Here is a 27,136-nt window from a genome sequence, read left to right as displayed (position 1 = left end):
CTCACCTCAACACCTTGCCCCAACCTGGAGTCCTATCCACACCCAAACTCCCTCCTGGAGCCTGCACCCTCCAACACTCTTCCCCAGCTCCCTCCTGCACTCCAAACCCCTTATCTGTGGCCCCACCCCAGAGCCCACCCCCAGCTGAAGCCCTCACCCCCTCCCGGACTTGAACCCCCCGCCCCAGCCTGGAGCCCCCTCCTTCCTCCCAAACACTTCATCCCCATCCCCACCCCAGTGTCCACAGCCCCTCCTGCACTTTGAACCCCTCGGCCCCAGGCCGGAGCCCTCTCCTGCACCCCCAACCCCTCATCGCCAGCCCCACCCCAGAGCCTGCACCCCCAGCTGAAGCCCTCACGCCCCTTCTGCACTTCAATCCCCTGCCCCAGCCTGGTGAAAGTGAGGGAGAGTGAGCAATGGGGGAAGCGGGCGGGGCCTCAGAGAAGGGGTGGGGCAGGGAACAGGGCAGGAGTCTTCGATTTTGTGCAATTAGAAAGTTGGCAACCTTAGGGGCACACACTGCCAGGGTCCCCAGTCACCCATGTTTGAAGGCATGGTGATGTGCAGAAATGTTAATATAGTTTGGGAAGGAGTTAACTTATATCTTTGTACCTTCTGTAGGGCTGGATGGGCAATGATGCACATCCCCTGCCAGTCCCTGCTGTACTCCCTACTGATCCTGGCTGACCTGACTCCAACTGCTCCTTTCTGCAGACATCATAGAGAGCCTTCCATAGGGCCTGGGTGTGCAGAGAGAGAAACAGTGCTTCAGAGGCACACAAAGCTCCTTTCTGCATTGAGGAAGGGAGGTCTGCACGTGGGGGACACTGTGACCTGCATATGTCAGTGAGAGGTGTACACCCTAAGCCAATAATAAGATTTCCTTTCTGCACTACATTTCATGTGTAACTACTTACTCCATAGAGCACTTCTATGCTTTGAGAAATGAGCTAATACTGTCCTACATTACTGGGCAATTCACTAGGGGCACTATGATCTTTTCACCTTTTTCTGGGAAAATAACGTGACATTAGCCACTACCAGAGACAAGATAACAGACTGCATGGGCCAACTATCGGATACACTGAAGCAGCTCTTATGTTCTGAACACAGTGTCTCACTTTAACACATGATCCTGATTTACTTTACAACAAACAATCCATTTTACTGTACAAATAATAAATAAATATGACTGAGACATTCCCATAACAGTTAGCCCTAGCAGACACAGATGTAAAATTAACCAGGATTTTCAGTCTTTCATCTTTTAGGAATAAGAACTACAGTATGGTGCTGGCAGGTTATCCAACAGTGGGTGGTAATGAATTGCCAGCTAAAAAGGACTGGATATTAGATCCTTTAGAGAAGTCAACACTTCATTAATTTTAATAATGATTTATAGTTGATAATAATGAATAAAGAGAAATACTTGTGTTACATATTTTAACAAGACCTAAAACATGCAGTAATCAAATGTTTATTCTGAATGTCGCTGTATATCCCACTGGGTATGATACATTTGTGTACTCCTTTTTTCTATTCATGTTCTCTTCTGGAGGCTTAGGGCAAACTACACTATTTTGTCATTATGGGTTAAGAGTGTCATTCTTTTGCAGTGTTTCAACATTACATTGTCTTATTTAGAAAAGGTGTGAAATGTATCTGTGGCATGTATTCTTGGTATTTAGTTTTATGAGTTCTGTCCTGCAGATGAGCCTTTACATCACATTTTGTTTTATTTTTACAATTAGTTTAATTCATGACATGTGCTGGGAATAAATTAAGTCAATATGACAGTCTGTTGCGTTAGCAAATTCAGCATGCCTTCAGCTTTCCTCACATCATAATGAGGGACTCTGGAGGAGAATGAACATTACCATAAGCATGTCAACTTTTTCATGAGAAAATTGGCGGCTTTTTGCTTTGTAAGAGTTCATAAATTTGCCCTTCATAGGTTTATGGTTGTCACAGAACTATGGCAACACAGTAAGGATGAAAGGAAACTACATGCTCGCCAAAATTCAGTCTGGCCCTGAAGTCAGGGTACACTAACCTGAGGGCAGCAGGAAGAAGAGCAAAGGGAGTATAAGGTTCTTTGATCCCCTTTTGGCCTGATGGCTCATGAAGGTAGTGCTTTTGTGGTTTTCCAGTATTCACAGCCACCAAGTTTTGTGCAGCTCCATGTGTTTGACATTTTACGCTTATTATGTACAAATATTCAAATTATCATATTATATAATTTGGATATTTGCAAATTATTTGTATTTGACTGTGGTGGACATGGAGTTGCTATGTTATAATCTAGAAAAGCTTACCTGTAATAATTTTATTAATACTATATATGACCTGGTTGGTGAGAGAGTTCCTGCTGGGTTATTGGGCTTTTCTATATGAATGCATTGTTTTAGGTTAATAGGGCCTTTTGGAAAAAGAAGCAGAAAGGCAGCACAATGGTTCTAGATGAGCAAGCCTTGCAACACATGCTTTGGATTACAAGACAATAGCTGAGTTACTAGAGGTGAAGATGCTTCTTCAGCAATAGTTATGAGGCTGTCTTGCAAAGCCTGGGAGCCTAGAAATCAAAGGGACACCAAATGGTTAAATGAACTCTCTTGAGGGGGGAGGGATTGTCAATAAGCTTTTACTGGGGAGAACAGACTGCCAGGCGTACAGCAGATTCTGTGGGAATGTCTGAAGCAGTTGGAGCCTCCCCAAACTTCCAGGGGACAGTAAGCCTTAGGGAACACAAACATGCATATAGACTGTTTCTTGATTTTAAGATCTTTTTCTGTGAAATACCATGGTTCTAAATAATTTTTTGCTTTAAGAAGGCTGTCTGGTCACTAGTACCACTAGTCTTAGCTCTTGGAGGGAACAGAACTACAGCCACTGAATCTAAGTGGGACATTTTGAGGTAATTATGGTTGGTACCTGGAGACTGCAGCCCAAGGCCTGTTCTGAGAGTCAGAGAATCATGTAAGTCCATCCTCAGAGAAGAGACGGGTGCGCAGCTAAGAGGGGACACACTGAAAGAAACCAGGAGAGTTGTTGTAGTAATTGGGCCTACAAATTTACCCTACTTGTAAACTCAAATGTGGAAAGTGAATTCAAGTTAATAAAATGTTACAATCTCTAACAATGAATATTGATGGGAAAAGGTGCAAAAAGGAAACAGACAAATTAGAATTAATACAAGCAAAAAATCCTACTGATATCATACGTGGTAAACAAGAACAGTGTGGGATTGGAAATCAGTGACCCAAAATTGGTGTGTTGGAAATGGGTCCTAATTGGTAAACAAAACAGTCAGGGGATCTGCTATTCTGCCTTTCTTTTGGGGTCTTTAAAAGAAAAGACTTTTGGGGGAAATCAATGAGCTAACAACCACTGCTGGCTGAGAGATGGATATACTAGATTTAGTGAGTGTCATCATCATGACTGGCAGCCCATCGTCTCCTGGACCTCCTCTCCATTGGCTGCCCCAAGCACCTGCTTGCTGTGCTGGTGCCTGGAGCTGGCCCTGCCAGTAACTAACTGTGAAAGTGACCATAAACCTCAGCTTAAGGTCAACACATCCTGTCCCAAATACTGAGAGGGTAACATGTGGAATTGCAAAAAACTGGCAGCTGTGGCAGGTTGATGGGTACTGAAGGGTGTTTGGGGAGTAGGGTACTGTCGGGGTGGAAAAGCAGCTTAGTTTTTGATTGTGTCTGGGTGGAAGATGGAGATGGCTGGGGGATGAGCTGGGTGTGTGGAGGTTATTGGAGATAGCTAAGGGAAGCTGGATTTGTGGGGGGCGGGAGAACTGAATAGCTTGGAGAAAAAGCTGGGGACAGCAGGGCTTGTGAGAAGTGCCTGGGGGGCGGGAGAGAAGGTGGGGTAACTTTGGGAGGAGACTGAAGCAGTTGATAGGAGAGTGACTGAAGGCTAAGGTGAAGCAGAAGGAAGTTGGGATCTGTCAGGGATGGGCCTGATTGGTTCCTGGGAGGGGGAGCCTAGGCCCAAAACTGGGCCCCCCTCACCTTCCCTCCAAACCACCAGCCTTCACTAGCTGCTCTTGCCACCACTTGTCTGCTCCTCCCAGCTGCTCTTTCCCAGCAGCAGAAACATCAGACAAAAACTGCTTGCCTACCACTTCATCAGGTGTCGGTAGCTTCTGGAAGACACGAGCAGCACTTGCATGCCATTCCTGCAGCCAGGCTGAATACCTGACATGATTCAGGGGCTGCAGGAATATGTGAGGAGTAACCTGTATGCATGAGTATCAAGTAAGATGTGTGACACTTGGGATGCCCCAATACCCTCAACAATATTGGCTGACAATAGGTTGAACCAAAGGCCTTTCCACTGATCAGCAGCTCTCTGTTTCTGTGGCGAGGATGGAAGGGGCAGGTCTGCACTGATGATATTCGCTGAGAGCGTGTGTGTAGAGTGAGGACACAATGCTTTACTATTGCCATGTGTCACCAGTGTTGAATTGTATTTTACAGTTCTTGGATTGCTTAAGTCACAAAGACACAATGCACCTGAGGTAATCACAGTTATTCTACTAATGTACGCTCTGTTATGGCTTATCTCTGTATACAAGTTGGTAACTGCACATCTAATTGCTGTTTGGAAGTGCAATCGCCTACTCTATGGGCATGTGTTCCTGGGTTTTCATGTGCAGACTGATGCACCCAAAAATTCAGCAGCCATGTTTTGAGAAAATTTGACACATACTTTAGCATTCTCTGAAGTGATGGATCAGATCTTCTGATCCCTGATCTTGACAATTAGAGTAATGTGTTTCCATAATGTAAAAGGTTTGTGGGTTCCATGGTTTGTTACTCTTGTTAGCATTGTCTCCAGTTTTTAACATATCGTTAGATATTTGAAATTCTGAAGCTAATCTGAAGAATTTTCTGCAAGGTAACCAGCAGACTGTATCCAGCATGCAGACACCTACTTCAGCAGAAATAACAGTGGAAAAGATTAAATCCACAAGACACACTATAAGATTTGGAATCCCAATTTACTGCATTGATATTAAAGATACAAAAAAATTTCAACACAACTGAGCATATCTTACTGACATTCTACACTCTTCGCACACGGACAGCTATATGCTGTTGTGACACATGTGTTCTGATGAATGACCTGCACACAGGCCCATGACAAGCTGAACTCTTGGGGGGAGGGGTTGGTGAGTAGTTCTGGTCCCCTTCTCATATTATTCTTCAAAAAGTCAGTGAGTCCTTCACTCTGTTTTTTTCCAAGCAACAAAGAATTCATAAAAAGGCTTGTCCTTCTTGTCCCAGAAGTTGAGAGAACAGATTCCTTCTCTTTTAAGTCTGTGGTGCTTTAATAGCTAGTCCAATCCTCTGCAATTGAGTGTTCTAGACTGTTGATTAAGAAACCACAACAAAATCACCCCTTGGAATTTCTTTCCCTTTTTTGGTTGTTTTCTGTGTCAAAAATACACAGGCATGCAAACGTTTATTGGGTTAAATCCTGCAGTCCTTACTCAAGCAAATTTTCCAGTGAAGGGAGTGAGAATTTTGCTTCAATAAAGATGTCAGAAATATACTCCTATTTTGTTCTGGGAGCAAGGTGGATCTTTCCCTGCAAGATGTGTCTTCCATCTCCTCCCCTAAATCCTCTGTCCCTCCTTAACTCTTTCTTAAAGCAACAACCAGAAAACTTTTCCTCTGAATCATCTCTCACCAGTAGAGATGCCATTATGTGATGTAATTGCCACATATCAAAGGAGTAACCCCCATTAGTTTATCATTCACATTTCTAATATTTGACTAGAAATTAGGGGAAAATGTGGATTTCATTCTAATATAAACCATGTAGCTCACCATTTTTTTTTCTCTTTGGAAAATTTCATATTGTATACCATACAGGATTTGTAACCCGTTTATTAATTATAACTTGCAAAGTTTTCCTGGTGCCAGGACATTTTTGAAAATTGTGGAGAGGGTTTAGGTGCTTGCCACTGAAGCACACACTCTTGATCTTCCAGTCTCTTACTTCCTTGTCTCCTTTTAAAATCTCCAGACATGCTCCCTCAGTGATCCCACAGTTCTCCTCAGTGAATTTAGAACTGGTCTCAAAACTTTAAAGTTGAATTTGAGTCCCTGCTACATATGTGTACACGTTGTAGTTCCTGGTGTGACAGCTTCATCTTTAGTCCTGAAGAAGAGCTCTGTGTAGCTTGAAAGTCTGTCTCTTTCACCAAGAGAAGTTGATCTAATAAAAGGTATTTCCTTACCCACCTTGTCTGTCTAACTACCCTTTAGTTTCTCAAAACCCAGAGAATGCAATAACAGTATTTGGTGTGTTCAAACATGATTTTGAGAGAGTACCACACATTTCATAGAGGAGGTTTTATGTCAGGACCATACTCAGACAGTTTTACTCAAAGTTCAGCTTTTAAAATGGGGCATAAGGGATCACAGAAGGCTACAGGATTCCAGTTTTAGCATGAGTTGCCCAAACTTTCTAACGGTTTAATTGCAGACTCAGGGTTGATGTATAGTATTTTATGGCTGGTGACATTCCTGTGCTATTTCTTTAGTCAGTGAATCAGTTGTCTGCCTTATCTGATGCAATGGAAGTGGATATTGGATCCTATTAATCTTTTCTCCAGACTCAGTAAACAAAATTTTACTCAAGTATCTATTAAAAAAGATATTCCCATGTTCAACAAGATCCCATATGTTGCTCCATGAAAAACCAGCTCTTTTTCTCAGACAGAACGGTAACAGTCAGATAAACACATAACCAATAGATAGTCCCTCCCCTTAAGAGCTTACAGTTAAGTATAAGATGAGAGATAACAGATGGACACCACAAATGGACAGGAAAAGCATATGGGAACAATGAGATGATTATGAACAGTGTGAGATACAGTGGTAATGGTACACCAGCTGCTTAACCATCACTGAGATTTTTTTGTAGGCATGATTGCAGAGGAGAGTTGTAAATGTTTATCTTTGTACCAGCCATTAAACGTAAGGGCATTTGTGAACCAAGACCCTTAAAACATCATCAGATATGCACTGCAGCTTTCCAGAATTCAGTGTTATTCATAGAGCTGGTTGGGAATTGTGATTTCTGCAAAACTGATGTTTTACTGTGTGGATTTTCCCCAATTTTTTAAATTTTCTGGTGGTGAAAATTTAAATGGAACATTTCAATTCAGGTTAACTTTAAGTACTGTATTCACCTGAGCTACTGTTCAGATGCCTCATGCACCCATTATACCATGTGGGCCAGGCTTCTTCGCTACATATGTTTCCTGTGATGCACTATGGCCGTAAGACACCCATAAAATATCACAATGTTGTGTTGCATGGAAATTCCTTTTTCCAATCAGCTATAGTTATTTACAGGTTTAAGGGGTTGAAAGCAACTCTACCCCAAATATTGGCTCAGTTGGTATGATGCTTTCCTGCTAAATGGAAAAAGCACCAGATCTACATGTTACCTGTATTTGTGTTGAGCAATCTCCAAAAGAGCGAGAAGCTGACCAAAACAGGTGGCAGAAAAAAAAATGAAGCAAAATTAGTGAGTTTTTTTTTAAGTTGCTCTCTCTATATAAATCGTTCTTTTTTTAAAGTCAGGCACTAAATATGTTACATGGTTATATGAATAACTGTGATACCCAGACAGTAGTTGTAGTGTAATATAGTGGGTTCCTCAATGTCATCCTTAATTGTTTCCCCGGAATAACATTGAAGTTGGTGTTATAGTGTTTTCAGAATCAAGGTATCCCAAATTGCTTTACAAACAATAAATTGAATACTGATTGTGCAGTGACTAGGAAGGTAAATATGGCAGCATTTATTTTCTCAGCAATTTCAGTATGATAAATATTCAGATTAATCCCCTTGGTGTTAGTATGTTGAAGAAGTGGTTTATATTCACCTTTTCAATATGCTGTAGTCAACAATATATATTTGAAATTCCATAGTTAAATGTCTCTAGCAATGAAAAAGTCAAATACCAGAGTATTTTCAGTGTGATAGATGCTGCTACTTGCAATGCATATTTCATTATTTTAGTCTTAAATGCAAGACAACTGTCTGTTTTACATGCACAGCTTCAACTGCCTTGTTTATACAGGTGGTGTAAAATTTCAACTTTCAGTGCAATGCATCATGTTAATTCAGTGGTAGTGAAATGAAATATGATATAAGTGATGATAGAAAAATAGGGATGAGAATGGTTGTGATGCTATACACCACAAGGCGAGACGATGTGTAAGATAGGAGGAAGAAATCTTACACCTTGCGGTTGTCTCTGTGTTCCAGTATTGTACTGTATTAGTGAGCTGCATGAAATTATAGTACAAAAGAAAATCACTGTGGCAGAAGTAATGTACTTCTAAACAGTCATGGAATCATGGAAGATAGAGAAAAGTGCACTACCTAGCTATGATATTCAGTGAGTGATGAAACAATCATGGTAAATATTAAGAAGTGAGCTATGTCAAATTTCATATCAGAATCCTAAATTTGGTAAAACTTCCCAGCTATTGAGTTTGTGAGAAAGTTTAGCCTCTTAAACAATTCAAGATGTTCCTGAGCAAGCCTGGGTCCCTTCTTCCCATTCAGCTGATTGGCATGGAACAGCTCTACACCTGTGGTTGCTGGTTCTTGTGCGAGGCTTTCCCTGTGAGGCACTAGATGACATTGTGGAGATGGAAAGTTTTTCCTTACCATTAATAATAAGTACTTCTGAACTCTTATCTTTTATTCAATTGAATCAATTCCTCCCAATCATAAGGCAACCAATCCAAAACCCACTGAAGTCCATGGAAGGACTACACAGCTACAACACAAGGCTTTTCTCAGCTATATTTGTTGCTTTTCCTAGAGATGATGGGGAAGCATTTTCCCTTCCATTTTGGGGGGATTTGGCTGCTGATCAGATGTGAATCAGGATTACTTAGAGGAAAAATTTTCTTTGTCAATAAAAGTTTATATTGATTAGCTGAAGTTCACAGAATGCCCTCTTAAGCCATAAAATGCTTTCCCAAAAGCCACCATTTCATTTAAATAATACTTAATCTTGGGCTATTACTAAAAATGTAGGACTTTCGTAAAGACAAAGTCTCCAAAGAAAAAAGAAGATCCTTGTAGATTTTGAAATACAGTGAAAGTATCAATTGGGTAAAAGAAACCATTTCGAGAATAATTAAACGACCACATGGACATTTTAGGCTGCTCTGTGCTCTGGAATGTCACCCTAGTTTCTCCCCTCCAATTCCACAACACAATACAAGCCTAGATATATCTATTCCCATTCTTCAAAAGAATGGTCAGGGAACTGGGTGCCCATTCAGTTGTACAACACTTGCCATTATTTATTTTCAAGAAAGTTTTCTTGAAACCTTCTCCATTACTCCTGAGAATAACTCCTGGACCCATTAGGCTATACTTTTATTCTTTTCTCATGGCTGAATCTTCTTCATTCCAAGGAGGTGTCAGGTACATTTCTTGAAGTCAGACATGCCATTAAATAGCTCCCCAGGACAGAATACTTTGTTCTTTATTAAGTCCATAAAAAGGGTAATAAAATAAAGACTTGGAAGAGTAATCTTTCCTGCTAGGTCATGGCTGCCATCAAAAAAGCATACATTGGCTCTAACATCTCTCCTCCAGGGTGTATTCCTGTTTGTTTTACTAAAGCTATGATGTTCAGACAGAGAGAAATCTGGCTGCCTATGATAAAATTTGAAGACTATACAAATTGGGCTGTTCTCCATTAAGTAGATATTTTGGCATCAAGGTATACAGTACTATTCTTCATTTAAAGGTATTGAAAAAATGGGGAAAAAACACATTACTCTTTAATTTGATATATTTTCTTTAAAAATAAATCAGTGTTTCAGAGTAAAACAAAAAGTTCTACTTTCCTAAGAAAGTATGTATTAAGTTTACTTAAACATTTTGAAAATTAGAAGCATGCTATTTGTCCAAAAAGTTGTTGTTTTTTAAAAAGGTTAATATAGCATTAAATTTTGTGAAGTCTTAGGGTTGTTCTTAACTGAATTTATCAGGACTATTTATGTGCTTAAAGTTATGCATTTGCACAAGACTTCACAAGATTAAGGATAGAAATATTATTTCTGCCGATTTTGCCCCCTCTTGGTTCCCCTGGGACCTGAAATTTAGACCCTCAGTCCATTAGTGCAGACTCTAGTGCCTTTGCTGAGTCTCTGTGAAATCAGTTGGTCTATGCTAATAGATACTATTGCAGGATCAGGGTCTTAAATTAGTTTTAAAAGAAATGGTAATGTTTAGTGGTGACAATAACAGGGCTGGTAAAATTATAGTACTGAGCCCACTGTTGACACTTATCAATAATTAAAAAGTATGATAAATATGGTAGATGAGAACTTGGGGGAAATCATATATAATAGACAAATATGAAAATATATTTTATTTTGTATATATTGAGTGGAGAAAAGAGTATAATAAAAGACCACATCCAGTTATTTTAGTAAAGCTCATAAGTTGAGGAAAAATGAGAATTTAGTTCTATAATTATGTATAAATCTATAATGTATTGTAGATGACTGGAAAGATAGTAGCACACTGGTAATGCAAATGGGATTATTTTAATTAAATTTATTAAAGAAACCCTATAAACGTGGCTAGTATCAAACAGAGTGCACAGCTGCAGAAGGTGATTATTTAACCATTTTCATGAGGCACCGAACAGCCAGGAAAATATAAAATTGGCAGGAGGAGGAAAAGACTTTGATAAGAGTTGTATTTTGTTTGTGATTCATTTTGAATGGCAATGAACCTGAGAGTAAACTCAACAGAAAATTGTGTAGAATCCTATAATGACAGAACTGCAGTTGCCCTCAGGGAAAGCAGAATTGGATGATATACAACAACAGTAACTACTGTGCAATGACTACAGCAGATACTAGGTAGGTGTTAGGTGTATTAGAGACAATTAAGTAGGCAGGAATGAAATGTTGCCAGCTATGAAGCACTGGCTGTTGTCTAATAGAAACAAATTCCACCCCCTATCCAAAAAAAAAGATGAGGTTCAAGATAAGTCTCTAGCTTCATTAGAGACACCAATTAAGTGTTTGTTGTGTCTATTTCTGTGCAGTTTTCAAGACCAATTGTATCATTAAAGCCTTTAAAATGCAGTGTCAGCAGGAAATAGAACAATAGCTGCCAGGAAAAAAATTACAGAACATACAGCTATTATGTGGATTTTGTTGTCTTTGCAGTGGCTCTTGCCGCATCATGAGTCTCATGCATTGTAAGTAAAAAATGGAAAATAAAATTAATAGGTAACAAAAAGAGGGAATTTGGGAAAGCATCAGGATGTGGGCTAAGGTAATATTTTGTCATTACTCACATGTTTGTTTCTCTTTTTAAAAAAATTATATTAATCTGTAAATTGCCTTGAAAATAGTTATCAGGGATTCCAAAAGCTTACATATTAGCAATAGCAATGACTATCCCATTTAGAATCCTCTGTTTATTCCATCTAGTTTTCAGGTGGTTGGGAGTTGGTTGTGAGCATTAGTGTCTTTGAAATATACAAAACCAAAAAAGTATGAATTTTCTACCCTGTTGACTTAACATACTTAATGACTGTCCTTAAATCAAGAAAAGTAACTCTCTTCCCAGATAATTAAGAATGTAAAAGTTGAGCGCTGGGCCTGGACCATTTGTGCTGTACCCATGGCAATAATCTAATAAAAAGTCAAAAAACTTGACACGGAACAATAATTTTAGAATGCATACCTTGTATCTGATCTAAGTGATTGGTTAGAAATATTTAGTTTATAAACAACATGTGGATGACACCAGCTCTAAATTTTACTTTTATATCCAACATTAATAATACCATATCTCAGGTATCTTAGTGCTTGACTGAGATCAGAATAGGAATGAAAGGCAGCTGTCTGAGACTTAAGCCCGGCAAGATGGAAGTAGTGTTAGCGTAAAGGAGCAAACATTTTGAAGATCTAGTGCACCAGAAATAAATTATAATAGTTACCACCACATGTTTGTACTCTGTTGAGGGAGTCTCCCCTCAGGACCGATCATAAAGCTTGTTCTCAACTTATGTGACCTTCTGTACTTTTCACTGCTGCAAAATACTTAAGTAATCCACTATTAACACTACCCTCTTCCCACTGTTGCTAACTGGGAAACTGCATGCCACTGTGTTAGACACTGACTTGACCAAGATGATCCACATTTTGATGACTTCCAGGGTGGATTATTGCAACTCATTATACCAAGGAATGAACACCATGACTTTACAGAAGCATCAGGTTTTTTTACAGAATGCAACAGTTTACCTCTTCAGTAATACTGGTCACCAGCAAAAGACATGTCAGTAATCTGTTTACTAAACTAGCTCCTCTTGGAATATTGGGTTAAACTAAGATTATGTGCTGCTCTTCGAGGACTTTCATGGAACTAGACCCAGCTGCTCTGAATATCTCTCTCTTCTTTCTCCCCCTTAGTGATCTCCTTGGACTCTTGTATTCCTTGGGTGGGATTTTCAAAAGAGGGGAAAAGTGATTTAGGATCCCAAATGACTTATGTGCCTACCAATGCAACCAGTGAATACTGGTACTATTAACAGAGAAAAGTTTTGGCAGTGGAAGTGGAATAGCCCAATAGATCTACAAGAGTACCTGCATGTTCGTCAGAGGTAGGGCAAGAGGCAGACACTATGCAAATAGCATACATGTGTGTCTTTTGACATCATGTAATAAACAATAACTAAATGATTCAGCTATACTTACAATATTTTAATAGTATCTGTTATAGTACAGTAGAATTATTAATCTACTTTGTTCAGAATGGAAGTTTACCATACCCAGTTCCTGCCTGAAGTTGGAGGAACAATATCTCAGAAATAGGAGGCACCAAATATTTCTGTTAGATGCTTGTAAGATCCAGCTTCACTAGTCATACATGTTATCAAAGGAAGACAACAGACTTCCCGAAGACCTCAAATGACAGGATAAAGAAAGACATCAAAAGAAGATGAGATAGTAATTAAAATATATTGATTCCTGGGAACTAGTAGATGCAGGGAGAGGGGGGAACTTAAGCAATTAACTCAGATTGATGGCATCTCACCTAATTTAACCACCCTGCAGAATGGCTAGTCAACTGAACATTTTACTCCTGTGGGGATTGTGATAATTATTGTTACTGAAGTGAAATAATCTCATGCATCAACATAGATGTTGTTAATGATTCTGGTTGAGTGACTGTGCACTGGGGAGGGGAGGACAGGAGATATTCTGAGGTGTCTGGAAGAAATGACTTTATAAAAACATTCTGTCTGGAAAAGAGAGGTTGTCTTCTGCCCTTTGTGCTTTTATACACATCTCCAGTGAAGAGTTGGCTTATAACTGGCCAGTGGCTTCAGTAACCAACAAACATTCCTCCAAACAGTAACATAAAACATGCTGAAGGTGAAAGAGAGACAGAGTTCAGCTATACACTGACATGGATAACATATAATATTATGTAATTAACTTTGTCCTAGATTTTTCTTGTCACTTAAATAATAAAATAATGTAGTTAGTTTTGTACAATGTGGTAGTGGTAGTGTTTGCAGCTTCTTACTTTGAACTCTCATAATAACTGTTGCTTAACACAAAGCTTGTAACATTAATCTTTGAACTTCAGTGTTGCCCAGAGGGGAAAGAGAAGTTCTTACAAAAACATAAAACAAAACTGTAACGGGCTTAGGAAGAGTATAAATATGGATTTTGAAGAAATGACAGATAAAATATTAAGTGTGTGTGTGTGCGCACGCTGTGCGCATGTGCGTGGTGTAATTTTCCAAGTACTTCAGAGAAGTTGAGAACTCTAACAACTTCTCAATCCAAGTGTTTTCTGGTCGTTGTGACATAATTTAAAGTTTGGGGAAACTGATATTGCTTCCAAATTAGAAATTGTGAAATATTAGGAATAGAAGAAGATGGATTATAGTGGAGTGGCAGCTCTGCGATAGTTAAGGTTTAGAGTAATTTAGGGCTAGATTCCCAACAGGACTTAGGCACCTCCCTGCCACTCTAAGTGCCTAAATTCCAGAATTAGGCCAGAATGGGATTCACAACCCCCCTGCTCAACTGCTGCTCAATTCTGTAGATGCCTAAACTCTCTCTATAGCTCAATTTGTGCAGCAAAATTTCCCTCCTTGCCTATGTTTCTGCCTCTTCACACATGCCAAGTGTCCAGATGCATAAGCCCCAGAGCAATGCACATCCATCTAACTTCCCTACAGAGCTCAAGTTGGTAAGCATGTTCAGAACTTCCATATAGGATCGGGCCTCTACACAAAACAGCCGGGCTCTTCCCCCCCCTGCATCCCCAGCCCTGGCCCCCATCCGCACCTCCTGCTGCTCCAGCCCTGGGCTGTTCCCTCCCTGCCCTGCATCCTGGCCGCCCCAGCTCTGGCCCCCACCCGCACCTCCTGCCACCCCAGCCCTGTGCTCTCCCCTGCCCACACCCCCTGCAGCCCCAGCTCTGGCCCCCACCTTCACTCCCCTGCCCCCCCAGCCCTGGGCTGTTCCCTTCCCCCCCCGCACCTCCTGCTGCCCCAGTCCTGGGCTCTTCCCCTCCCTCCCTCCCGCTCCCCCTGCCACCCCAGCTCTGGCCCTCACCCGCACCTCCTGCCACCCCAGCCCTGGGCTCTTCCCACCCCACCCGCACCTCCTGCTGCCCCAGCCCTGGGCTCTTCCCCTCCCTTCCTCCCTCCCGCTCCCCCTGCCACCCCAGCTCTGGCCCCCACCCGCACCTCCTGCCGCCCCAGCCCTGGGCTCTTCCCTCCCCACCCGCACCTCCTGCCGCCCCAGCCCTGGGCTCTCCCCCAAAGAAGGAATTGGGGGGACTAAATTGACGGTGCCTAGCAAGGGAGGTATGTGGATCCCACTAGAATTTAAAATGAAAAGTAAGGGAGGGGTGGCTCTGGACCTGGGCAGCTTTAGATACAGTACCAGGCACTTAGGAGGATTTCCACTTCTGAGCCATGGAAGCAGAAATTGACTTTTCCTCTCCAGATATAGCTAATATTCAGAAAGGGAATCTAGCACCTGCCTTCCAGATTTGAACACCCTCAAAATTCAGGAGTGCTCAAGCTCAATTTGGGCGGCTGTTACTTCATTTCCCCCAAATCAAATATACTGATCCACTGTAACTTGCTGTAGAAAAAGTAGAATAAATTGAGCAAGAAATGCTTCCCAGTGGTTATTAGGACTGGAATTGCTATTTTCAACAGCCATTGCTTTTTTTTTTTTTTTAAAGTTTTAGTTTTATTTGTTTAAAAGAAAGACCGTGATAGTGCATAGAAACAAAGAATGGAACAAACGAATAATAAAGGCACCTCAACTTTTCCTCATTTATGTAAGACAGTCTTATAATGTGCATCCAGATATTCTCCAGTCACACAAGCTGAAAATTGTTTCACTTTACTGTAGTTCTGTAACCATATGGGAACCAATCCTGTCTGTGTTCTGTGCACATCCAAAATTCCTGCTGAATGACCCGCCCTGGGAGCGAGTTACCAGTGACCCAGGGCTGGGGCAGCAGGAGGGTGCAGTTGGGAGGGGGAGAGCTCAGGGCTGGGGTGGGGGGCAGCCAAAAAATTTTTTGCTTGGGGCAGCAAAAATACCTAGAGTCGGCCCTGGCTGTCACTTACCCCTCACTAAGCCTCAGAGACCACTCTCATGGATACCACCATTCCGCTGACAATCCATATGACAGTAAGACTCCTGTGCACTACTACTGAAACATCTTACAGAACTCTGTGTTGAAATAAGTCATGCTTGATCCTTCAAAGTACACAAGCATCTCTCCTCATATCACAGTGACAACTCTTCCAACCTGTTCCAACTAATCCCTCCACAATTCAGTATAGCTACACCTAACAGAGTGAATGCAGCTGGAGTGCATGCAGATAACTGCTGGAATTCAAATCTATAGAATACTACACAACACAAACAATGGCACATCCTCTTAGTCATCCTTCATGTCTGCCTTATATGGCACCAGCCATACTGAATCTGTCCCAGTGTCTATTTCCAGCTCCCGGGGGCAGAGTTAAGATGGTGCTACTGGGGTAGTGTCTAGCTTAACCCTTCATTTCCTGGTTTTCAGAGGTTTGAATTTAGTGGAACTTAATTTTCTGGAAAGGCATAAATCACCGAGAGGCACCTTTAACTTTGCATTAACAAAGCTTTGGGGCATTTAATTATTTTGAGAGGTGCCAGTCTAATCTGTGAGGATATGTTGTGTCAGAAAGGAACACAACTCAATTTCTTTGGCAAAGCCTAATGATACTAAGAGAAGGAAAATCCAGCTAACCCTTTCACTGGAGTGCAAAATCAGTTATCATCGCAGGACGCCCAATCATATAAATTCCAGTTGACTTCTGTCAACATGAATAATCATGCTTGCCCTTTTCTTGCAGTACAAGCCACTGAAAAAGGCTAGTGAGTCTCAAAGTTGGGTGTGGCTTGTAGGAGTCACTCTATTTTATTGCAAAAGTAGCCAAGAGCAGAATTTAATTGAAACCAGGCCAGCCAGTAATGGAATAGCCATTGTCCAATTATAATGGGAAGTCATGTTTATGTCCAGTTTGGTCAGCAATTAGGTTGCCATTCATCCACAATCCTGGAGCTATGGTGCTTTGAAAGGCAATGAGAATTGGCTGCCAGGCCAGAGAAGGCTGGGAACAGCTTCTCAATAACAATATTGCTCTGCTGTTACATGGCATTCTCATTCTCCAGATTGAGTGAACTTTGAGACAGCCCATAAAGCCACAGGCATCTATGAAGAACCACCCATGTCTGATACTGTTATATCTGTAAGTGGTGATCAGCAGAGCATTAGACTTGAGAAGTGGGTTATTTTTTCAGGAAAGAAAATTATTGGATAGCAAACATTGGATTATTAAATAGACTAATCTACTATTATTTACACAAAGAACAGTTCTTGCCAGTATAGCTTTGAACAGAAATGAATATGAATAGCAGCATCAGCTCAGTACAGCACCCTTTATTCACAAAACTGCCACCAAATTTTCTCTCATATGTGGTTTCAGGACAAGCTCTTTGTCTTCTGAAGATGCTTTTCCTCTCTGCCAAATTCAGTTGCAAAGGCTTTGTTTTTTACTCCCTGCTCCCCTTTCCAATCTAATGGATTCATTTTGTTCTTGTGCTTATCTATGCTTTGTCAAAGCATGATTTTTGGGGAATCATGTCCATGGGTCACCTCCCTACTGGTTGATATTTGTAACTGAAATCAAAATAAATGAGCACTTAATAGCATCTCTTCTATATTTTATTTCAAATGGACTCTTCCCCTAAAACATAAGCAGTATATCTAATGTACTAATTGATAATGATTTGAACCAGCTTTGCTTTTCACTTTGGATAGCCACTTTTTTATGTAAACTCTCATTCAGAACATGCCATATTTTATATCGTGAGGCCCTGATGATTTTTAAAAACAACTTCGGATTCTGTGAGCATCTATGCTAGCAACCACAAACTGGGGAGTTAAACACACTTTCTTGTTAGCCTTTGTGTCACAAACTTGAAACTCTTTAAAACTCTAAAAAATAGACCTTAAGCATTATTACTTTCCCACAGTACTTTGGTAAGATGTTGACTCAATTTTTTTTTTCTGTGAAAACTGTATAAAGCATTAAAAGCACTGGCCCTAAAACATCAGCATTTGATAAAAGTGTAATAGGAGGCGATAAAGTGGTAGCATACAAGAAATTCTCTCAGAAAAGCAATAGACAAGCTTGTACAAGTTCACTTGAAAAGGAAGCTTTATTTCTGTTAGCAGAATCACCCATCATTACTATGACTGTGTAGTGATCTGAGAAAAGCGCATGTGGTTATGTTTGAATTGACTACTCTTGGTTGTGACAAAGTTCTAAAAGTGAAGCGGCTGTGACAACATACTGTATTTTATTCATTTCTAGCTTCACATACTAGGAATAGAACAAATTATATTTTCATAACGTCAAAAAAGAGTTTGATATTTGTTGTCTTTGTTACCATATGCTTCTATTTAATTATATTCATCTTCCTCTTTCCACACTTTTACAAACTGGTTTTTATATATATTTTTTTTTCATATTTTCCCCTATTCTTTTAAAATGATCCTATACTAATAATCCACATAAATATGTTTTTTTCTTCCTGTTTTGCATAAACAGGCTCAACTCTTTGCAAAAATATATATATACTATGTCACTAGTGAAAAGGTGGCCGAGAATGCTAGCAAACAATAATTATATCTCTTAACACCCATTTTGCATTTACTTTTCCCTGATGCAAAGGACTCCATAAAGTGCATGGCAACAAAGAATGTATTAAATTTTTAACTGAATATTTCACACCTTTTAATCACCATGTTAAGTACTAGCACATGATAGAAAACCCTTGGTTAAAGGAGAAGTGTGGCACACAGATCCTCACATTAGGAAGCTCTGTTTTGTCAGCACCCTCTACCAATATGCTATCCGGCCTTATTGCCCACCAGAAGTTTCCCACAATCTTTGAAAATGAACTTTAGCATCTCATTTTGCTCCATGCCAGGATTTCTAGCTCAATAAACCCTCCTGATGTGCCCAGATGTATACCCCATACACTACAGTCCCTAAATGTGCTATGTAGTGTATGGAATTTGCCTGAAACCCTGTTTCATCTGGGGCCAGTTCTGGATCGACCAACCTGAAAGAGTTATAAAAGGGTTAAAATTTTGTTTCACAGCTGTACTTAGCCACTACTGCTTGTGGCTGAGTGTGGAAATATCTACATTTTCATATACTAATATTTCATAAAAATGGTATTTTGCTGCTTAGTTACTTAGCAGAGTTTTTGAAAAAAGCTGGGAAGAATTGATTAATAAATTAGCAAGATAAAGCATATTTACAAGACAAGGTTTTACAGAGTGCACAGAGTCAGCTGTTTTTTTTTCAGCAATAGGTGCTGCTGACTTCAGCAATTGTGAGCGAGACCTATTTATCAATATTAAGGAGAGGTCCATGCACATGCTATCTCTCTATAATGTGATGTAAATGTATAACAATAACTATTATTTATAATTGAGCTAGAATTTTAAATAAAATTTAAATAAAATCTAAAAAGCTGCATTGAAATGAAGTGGTTTTCTCTCTTCCTTTGATATGATGGTGAGAATTTAAGAGAGTATGATTTATAGAGAAGTTTTGTGTACCATGCAAAAACGCAGGAACATTTCAAATACAGTGTATAACCCCTGTTAACCTCCAGATAGGGAGGCATTTCCAAAAGACACTCATCTAGAAATGGCATTGCATTGCTAGAAACATGCAACAACTAGATACAGATTCCTGGAATGGAAATGGCTTTTAGCCAATGGAAGAGGCAATATTTTGGAAAGACTCTTGTGTAACAGGGAAAATGATGTAGCCAAAAGACTGGGGCTAATGATGTTCTTTCCAACATCATCATCTTATGGTACCACAGACTATGCAGTTGCTGAATGCATAGTGTAGCTGTTCCACTATTAGAAGACAATGTGAAGCAGCTGCATAGATTTGCAGATGTTTATGGAGAATGTAGAGTGGGATGACTGACTGTGTGTGTGTGTGTGTGTGTGTGTGTATATACATATACACACACACACCAGTGTCCTCCAATAGATTCAATAGGCTGGGATTTTTTTATGCTTATACATGATTTTGACGCCCCCTCCAACCGCCATCCAAACGTGTCACAATGGTATTGTGTAACTTGATCTGTTGCCCAAGAATTTGCAGATGAGCATATGAAGACAACTGCTCTAAAGACCAAACTGTTAGCGGAAATGTCATGGCATTACACATCCTATTTTATTTTAGAGGTGAAAAAATATAAAATTGCATTCCCTCTTTAATGAACCCGAATCTGCTATAGTATGATTTAGACAATTCAGCGCTTCATGGTGACTTCGTATGTTTTTGATTTATTTTTATGATCTTTGTTTTTATTTATAACTGCATAAATGGTATATCTATCACTCTGAACACATCTGACATCGTTTAAAGGAAAAATACAGCTTAAAAAATCCACCCTAACAATTGTTAATATACTAACAATTATAATAAAATTTTTGTATTCATAATAGTCCTTTTCATTGGTAGATGTTGAAATGCTTTAAAAACAATAAGCTTCACATCACAGATATTAGTATGTGCATTTGACAGAAGAGTGAAAGGAGACAGAGACATTAAGTGATTTCCAAATTATTGCAAAAAAGCAGTGTTAGAATTGGAATCTGGTCTACACCTAAAAAGTAGATTGATCTAGCTTCATCACTCAGGGCTGTGAAAATTTGGTGCCCTTGCAACTTAGTTAGGTCAACCTAACTCTCACTGTAGAATCATCTTGAATATTGCATGCAGATGTGGTCACCCCTTCTCAAAAAAGATATATTGGAATTGGAAAAGGTTCAGAAAAGGGCAACAAAAATGATTAGGAGTATGGAATGGCTGCCGTATGAGAGAGATTAATAAGACTTGGAAAAGTCTTTTCAGCTTGGAAAAGAGATGACTAGGGGAATAAAATAGAGGTCTATAAAATCATGACTGGTGTGAAGAAAGTAAATAAAAGTTATTTTCTCTTTCTCATAACACAAGAACTAGGGGTCACCAAATGAAATTAATTGGCAGCAGGTTTAAAACAAACAAAAGGAAGTATTTTTTCACACAACACACAGTCAACCTGTGGAACTCTTTGCCAGAGGATGTTGAGAAGGCCAAGACTATAACAGGGTTCAAAAAAGAACTAGATAAATTCATGGAGAAAAGGTCAATCAATGCCTATTAGGCAGGATGGGCAGGATGGTGTCCCTAGCCTCTGCTTGCCAGAAGCTGGGAATGAGCGACAAGAAATGGATCACTTGATTACCTGTTCTGTTCATTCCCTCTGGGGCACCCGGCATTGGCCACTGTCAGAAGATAGGATACTGAGCTAGATGGACCTTTGGTTTGAACCAGTAGGGACGTACTTATGTTCTCATGATGGAAGAATTCTTCCAGCAAGTTAACTACCATCTTCCAGAGAGGTGGATTAGACAGAAAAACTCCTTCTGTCGATGTAGGAAGCATCTACAGTACACTGCTACAGTGATGCAGGTGCAGTGCTGTAGCTATGCCGACGTCACTGCGGTGCACATATATCCTGGGAATAAAATTCAAAAATAAAGTGGGTCAGAAAATTTTGTGTGTGTGTGTGTGTGTTTCTTTCTCGTGCTGAAAATTGGACTACTTATAATTTAAAAAAAAGGCAAGGCAACAGAAAATCCACTAATTTTAGCCCGAAAACTAGAGAAAACAAAAAAGTAAAATAAAATAACCAGGTTTTGGCTGATAATTTTCAGTGTTTGTGTTTTTGGTTTTCCAATGACAAATCCAAACTTTTGAGGAAAACATCTAACTTCCGCAGAAACATTGATTATATTGATAACTTAATTTTTCTTCAAATAAAAAAAGTTAGATGGAAATTTTTCAACCAGCCCTACGTAAGAGACCTGCCCCTCTGTCTCCTACTACAAGTAGGACTCTCAGTTGGGGACTCTGAGGCCACATCTATGCTGTAAACACTCTTTTATGTAAAATAACTAGATAATTTAGAGGGTCATCTCCTCATCTATGTAATCACAATAAACAGATGATCTGTGTCCACACAGCAGCAACATAAACAAGTGTCAGTGGTGTTTGTTCATCCACATCTATCATGCTTCCTAACCAAGTTGGCTTTGGTGCATTGTGGGTAGGTCTGAGCAGTTATTTTACCTTGCCTCAGGAGGGGATCAAATGCCCAGAGGACAAGTAGGGTTAGCTGCACAGTTATTAACTGTATATTATCTAAGATATGCAAGTAGGTGCATTTTAAAATTGGCCATCCCTTACCCTCTTGTGTACACTAGGAAAATCATATTTGTAGCCAACTTTGTCACTCAGCTGGAAGTTAAAGTAGTGTAGCTGCACCATTGCTAGTGGAAAGAGAGCTATCACATGTTTTTACTAGTATCTTCCATTGCCCTCTGAGAACCGGATTTTTATGACCCAAAGTAAAATCACCTAAGCTTTATGTACACTGGTCTTTACACCATTGGTAGTTTCAGTGCAGCGGCACCATTGCTGGAAAACCGGTGCTCATTTTCCTAGTGTAAACAAGACCATAGGGGATGACCTATTTTAAAATGCACCTACTTGAATCCTCCTGTTAATTGTTTTTTCCTGCTGCATTCCTGTCATGGACCCTTAGCATTCCAGTTGCACCAGTTTTGACTCATGCTCACTTTGCAACAAATTCTGATGTGACGCATAAAGGGGTGTAAATAGGGTTGCTCCTGTCAAAGTTTTCTCATGATGGTTTCTTTTTTGAGGTAGCTGTTTTGGGAAATCTATAAGGGTATTCAGAACACACTGACTGCCAGCTGTCCAGTTTTATGGGCTCAGGATCATACTGGATGTCCCCGTTTTTTGTACCTTACAGGTGCCAACCCTAAGTGTAAGTTACACATCAGTCAGTGGGGCTGAGTTTAGAAGACTAACAGAATTTGAGCCTAGATTAGTGTAATTTACACACTCCAGGGGTTGATAGAAGGTTTAATATACAGCGACTTAGAATAACCTCTGAGTTTGACCCACTTCTTCCGTGAAGTCTGAGTACTATACAATGAAATTGCACTTGACCCACAGGAATGCATAGCAAACATTGCAGTGGCACTGAAACAGGGATTTTGGACCAGGCTAAAGCATGGTGGGAGTGTCTATAACATATGAAATGAGATTAGTAATATGGAGTGGGAACGGGAGATGGCTGAGAGTATGGCTACAATATTAACAGGATTGAGGAAACTATGAAATGTTTTAGTACAGTTTCAGAACTGTATTTAATAGCATATTAAATTTAGGTTAGTTTGGCCCCCTGCTAATACTGCTGAATCATAATTGGTGTGAATTGTTTACTAGTAGCACCGATGGGCCAATTTTCAAAACTGGGCACTTAAACTGAGCATGCAAATGGACACTTAGCATGCAGCCTGTAATGCTCTTCAAATAATAACACTTTGTATTTTATGTCTCCTTCCATCAGATGATCTCAAAGCACTTTGCAACCGTTAATGATCTAAGCCTCATAATATCTCTGTGAGAAAAAAAAATACCATTTTGTAACAGGGATAATAGCATTGGAGCACATAAAAGAACAGATTACTAAGAGTGGTGGTAGTTACTTGCAGCTGTCTAGTGGCATCATGAGGAGCAGAAGAATTAGTCAACTGTCAAAGCAATTATGTGATTGAAAACTGATATTTTTCCTGTTACTGATTACATTGATATTCAATTATTTATTTAGTGGGTGGTAGAAGAAGAAAATAAGGAACATTTTCCATTCAAAATTATTTATTATTTCTAAACATTCAGTAATTCCCCATTCAAAATGTGCATTTGTCTTCTCCAGGCTTCATATGATCATTTATTAACTTTGATAGGTAGTGTTGCCCGCTCAATAAACTCCATTAAACTGCCCTTTTTTTCAGTTCTTTATAATTTTGCCAAATCTTCTTCTTCTTCTTTTTGGCTGAAATTTCCCATGCTGGGTGTCTGCCATAGACTGATTTTTTTTTTCAAAAAGAGTTAATACATTTTTCAGGACAAAGTTAGGGGAAAATATATTGTTTTGCCCATGTAGAAATATTATTACAACTATTTAATTGAGAACCTGTAACACTGCAAAGTCTTGGACAAGGGACTTAATTTGATGGGGATCAGGGAGGTGCCTTTTACTACCCCTGTAAAAATCTACTGAAATTTGACCCAATTATGAGTCTCTGAAAAATTGAATTCACACAGTCAATAGAAACTTACAATTTGACAGCTAAATTTTCTGAATATTCCATCTACTAAGAATGATCCAGCCCAGGGCTATAGGGGAAAAGCAGGAATTTCCTTTGAATTGCATCTTCCATGAGCCAGGGACTGCTGTGGCACCCAGTATAAGAACGAAGAGAAGGGAGACTGTGCTCTCCGTGCTCTCTCTGCTAGCACCCAGGCACTGAGAAGGCAAGGCAATCTGTCTGGAATGGAATTCCTCAGAGGGCTGAGGTTGGTGAGGAGTAGGAGTTAAAAGATAGGGATGAACAGAGGCCGACCTAGAGGATGACAACAGCCCACTGCAATTGGTTGCTCTGTTAGCTGAGGCTACTGCAAAGCCACTGCAAAGAAGAACTAACAGCCCAGGTCAATTGACTTGGTCTTGGGCTGTGAGGCTAAAAATAGTAGTGCAGACATTCTCACTCGGCCTGGACCCTGGGTTCCGAGACCCTCCCCTCTCGTCAGGTTTCAGAGCCCAGACCCTAGCCTCAGCCCCCCCAAAATCCTATTTTTAGCCCTGCAGCCTGAGCCCCATAATCCTGAGTCAATTGATCTGGGCTCTGAGATTTGGTGTTGCGAGTTTTTCTTTACAGTGTAGACATACCCTAAAGTGGTAGAGGTCTGTGGGGGTCAATCTAAAGGTTCTTATTTAATTATCTAATTTAAGACAATATAAAATGGATATGAACAAGAGGGCTGCATTAAGGTTACATGGGCAACCTTAATTCAGTCATTTCCTAACTTCTGAGTGCTTGAGTTTGCAATCTTAACATATTTTAATGTAGTTTTTGTACATATAATGTTACAGCATAATGTTCTACTTTAGCTAAAGTTTAACTAAAACATATCTGGCTCATTCCCCTTCTAAGAATTTCAAAAATAAACCACTAATACATCTTTTGAAATGACAGTTATTCTTTCCAGTCAGGTAAGTGTAATACTGTACTAATTCAACAAAGAAGATAGTTTTTTTTTATAAATGAAGCTCTTGCATCAACATAAGTGCTCCATCTTGTGCAGTTTATCTCAAGCTGATGTTTTAAGCATGTTGTCCTTCACACTCAGTTTTTGAATAGTAACATAAATAAAAAATTCAAATTAACTGACTAAATGATTTGGCTGTAGATGATATTAGGAACTGTATGTTGCTCATTTGATTATACAAGAAACCAGGATGTCTTTTATTGCCTACCTTTTTGCATTAGCTCATCTTTACAGCTCAATATGTAAAACTGTTATATGATCTCACCAGGGAAAGAAACCCATTGTGCATGGAATTAGATTTTCTAAACTGCATTAGTAAGATAATATGGATCTTTACAAAAAGCAGAGATTATATTTGGTGGGTTTTGTGTGTTTGTTTTACATCCATAAACAGATATGTTCAAGGAAGCACTAGTTTTGGGGTCTCTAATTGAAAAAAAAATCCCTTTCAGTAGATATTTTTTACCCATTGATTCATGTGGGAAAATATTTTATTGCTGTTAGAGCTGTAGCTATCTTGCCAGAATGGAATATATTCCATCTGCATCACTAGGATGGGTTTTATATACCAAGGGAAATGTAAGCATTTTGCAGCAGTATACATAGCTAGTACTTTTGATCAGATCTTCCTTTATTCCTAAATTAATGACCTGAAATGTGTTTAATTGGGTGGTTTGAACTGACATAAAAAAAAAAACATGTTTTAACATAAATTTTGTGTTTAAAACTTAAGTACTTAGCATTATTTTGTAAATAATGTAAAGAGTCATTATCAATTAATGGCATCATAAACTTAATTGGCAGAATATGAACTTCTTCGTTGTTTGAAGACACTTGACCTCAACTCTTGCATGCCCAGATCATGTGTTTATGTCATGCTTTATTGCTCAGTCAGATAAACATGGAATGGGATAAAGTCATCGCAAAGTGCTTATCTAATAGTATGATTAACTGCCTAGATATGTCTGTGGGTATCTACGGTATATTTAAAAAGAATAGAGAGAAAAATTAAAGTCACAAATCTTGTGACAGATTGACTGTAAATCAAACAGCTGCTTTAGCAATGAGTTTGAGCAAACTCTTCAGAGGTGGAATTATCGGTGCCAGAAAAGATTATTTATTTATTTTGTCAGGGTTGGTTATACCTTTCAATGTGTACCAGGGCCATTATTATTTTTTTGTAACCTTCACCTTTGGTGATATTCAGAGTTTGGCTAAGGAGCCAATGCAAGAGATTTGATGATTCATGGCTTTTGACTCCTTCAGCAGCTTCATATAAATGTATTTGAATTGAGAACAAAATGCATGATTCTAACTGCCTGTCTAGTAATTCAGGGTCAAATGATCTAACCTATTGGTGATATTCTATCTCAGGCATTGGTGGGCCTTACAGGTTGAGTATGCTGTGCCCAAAGGGTATTTAATTATAGGAATGCATAAAATGTTGTCAGATTTTTTCCCCATTGCAATGTATCTGTCTGGGTCAGTGTCTGTTAGTAAATAAACCAAGTCATCAGGGCAGGACCTCGTCTTCGACAATAGTGAACTTTATGTTTTAGAACTGGGGTAGCCGCCAAAAGCAATTTCTTTTTTGGCACTTGTTCTGCTCCAGTAGAGAGGGAAAATCATTGTCAAACTTGAATAGATCCAGGCACCTTTAATTGGACAGATCTTCCAGAACAGATCTCTGAGGATTTCACTTGTCTTTTTCTTTCCTTCCTTCTCTTGCAGCCTGTCTGCTCCAAAGACTCCTCTTCTCCTTTCAGATATTTTCATTGATCTCTCTTTGCTATTAGGTCTCTTTCCCTTTATTGGGGACAAGTTTTCAGTCTTCTTTCAGGTTCTATCTCTGTGGAGTAAATCCAAGTCCTACTTCTGTGGCTATGGAATCCCCCTTTCACCAGAACCTACATGGTTCTGCTAAGCAAGTGAGAGAGTTGGATTCTAGGGGCCAAGGGAACATGCATCCCCACTCATGGGGTGGCATCTACATCTGTGCAGTCTGTTTGCTTGGTGGTATACAAGAAGCAGATAGTGGAAACACACAGTGGGTTGAGCAAAGGGCAGGGGAAGAACCAGATGAGCCTCCACCACACAGATAATCCAGGTCTCCCTGTTATGGGGTCATATTGGGCATCTATAAGAATACTTCAGCAATGGGGCTAAAATAACTTTCACAGTGTTCCTCTGCAGCCTCACGCACTCCCTGCCCATCCCTTCACAAATGCCC

General features: G+C 39.7%; 1 protein-coding gene across 25 annotated transcripts in view; it reads left to right on the top strand.

Annotated features, from left to right (window-relative positions):
- The window catches only part of PTPRD (protein tyrosine phosphatase receptor type D), a 1,677,890-nt gene that overhangs the window by 161,455 nt on the left and 1,489,299 nt on the right, over window positions 1-27,136 (top strand). The window lies entirely within an intron of this gene.

This window comes from Malaclemys terrapin, chromosome 6 (assembly GCF_027887155.1).
Source record: "Malaclemys terrapin pileata isolate rMalTer1 chromosome 6, rMalTer1.hap1, whole genome shotgun sequence".
NCBI classification, from domain to species: Eukaryota; Metazoa; Chordata; order Testudines; family Emydidae; genus Malaclemys; species Malaclemys terrapin.
Note: the sequence above shows the minus strand (reverse complement) of the source record. Positions and strands in the feature narration are given on the sequence as shown.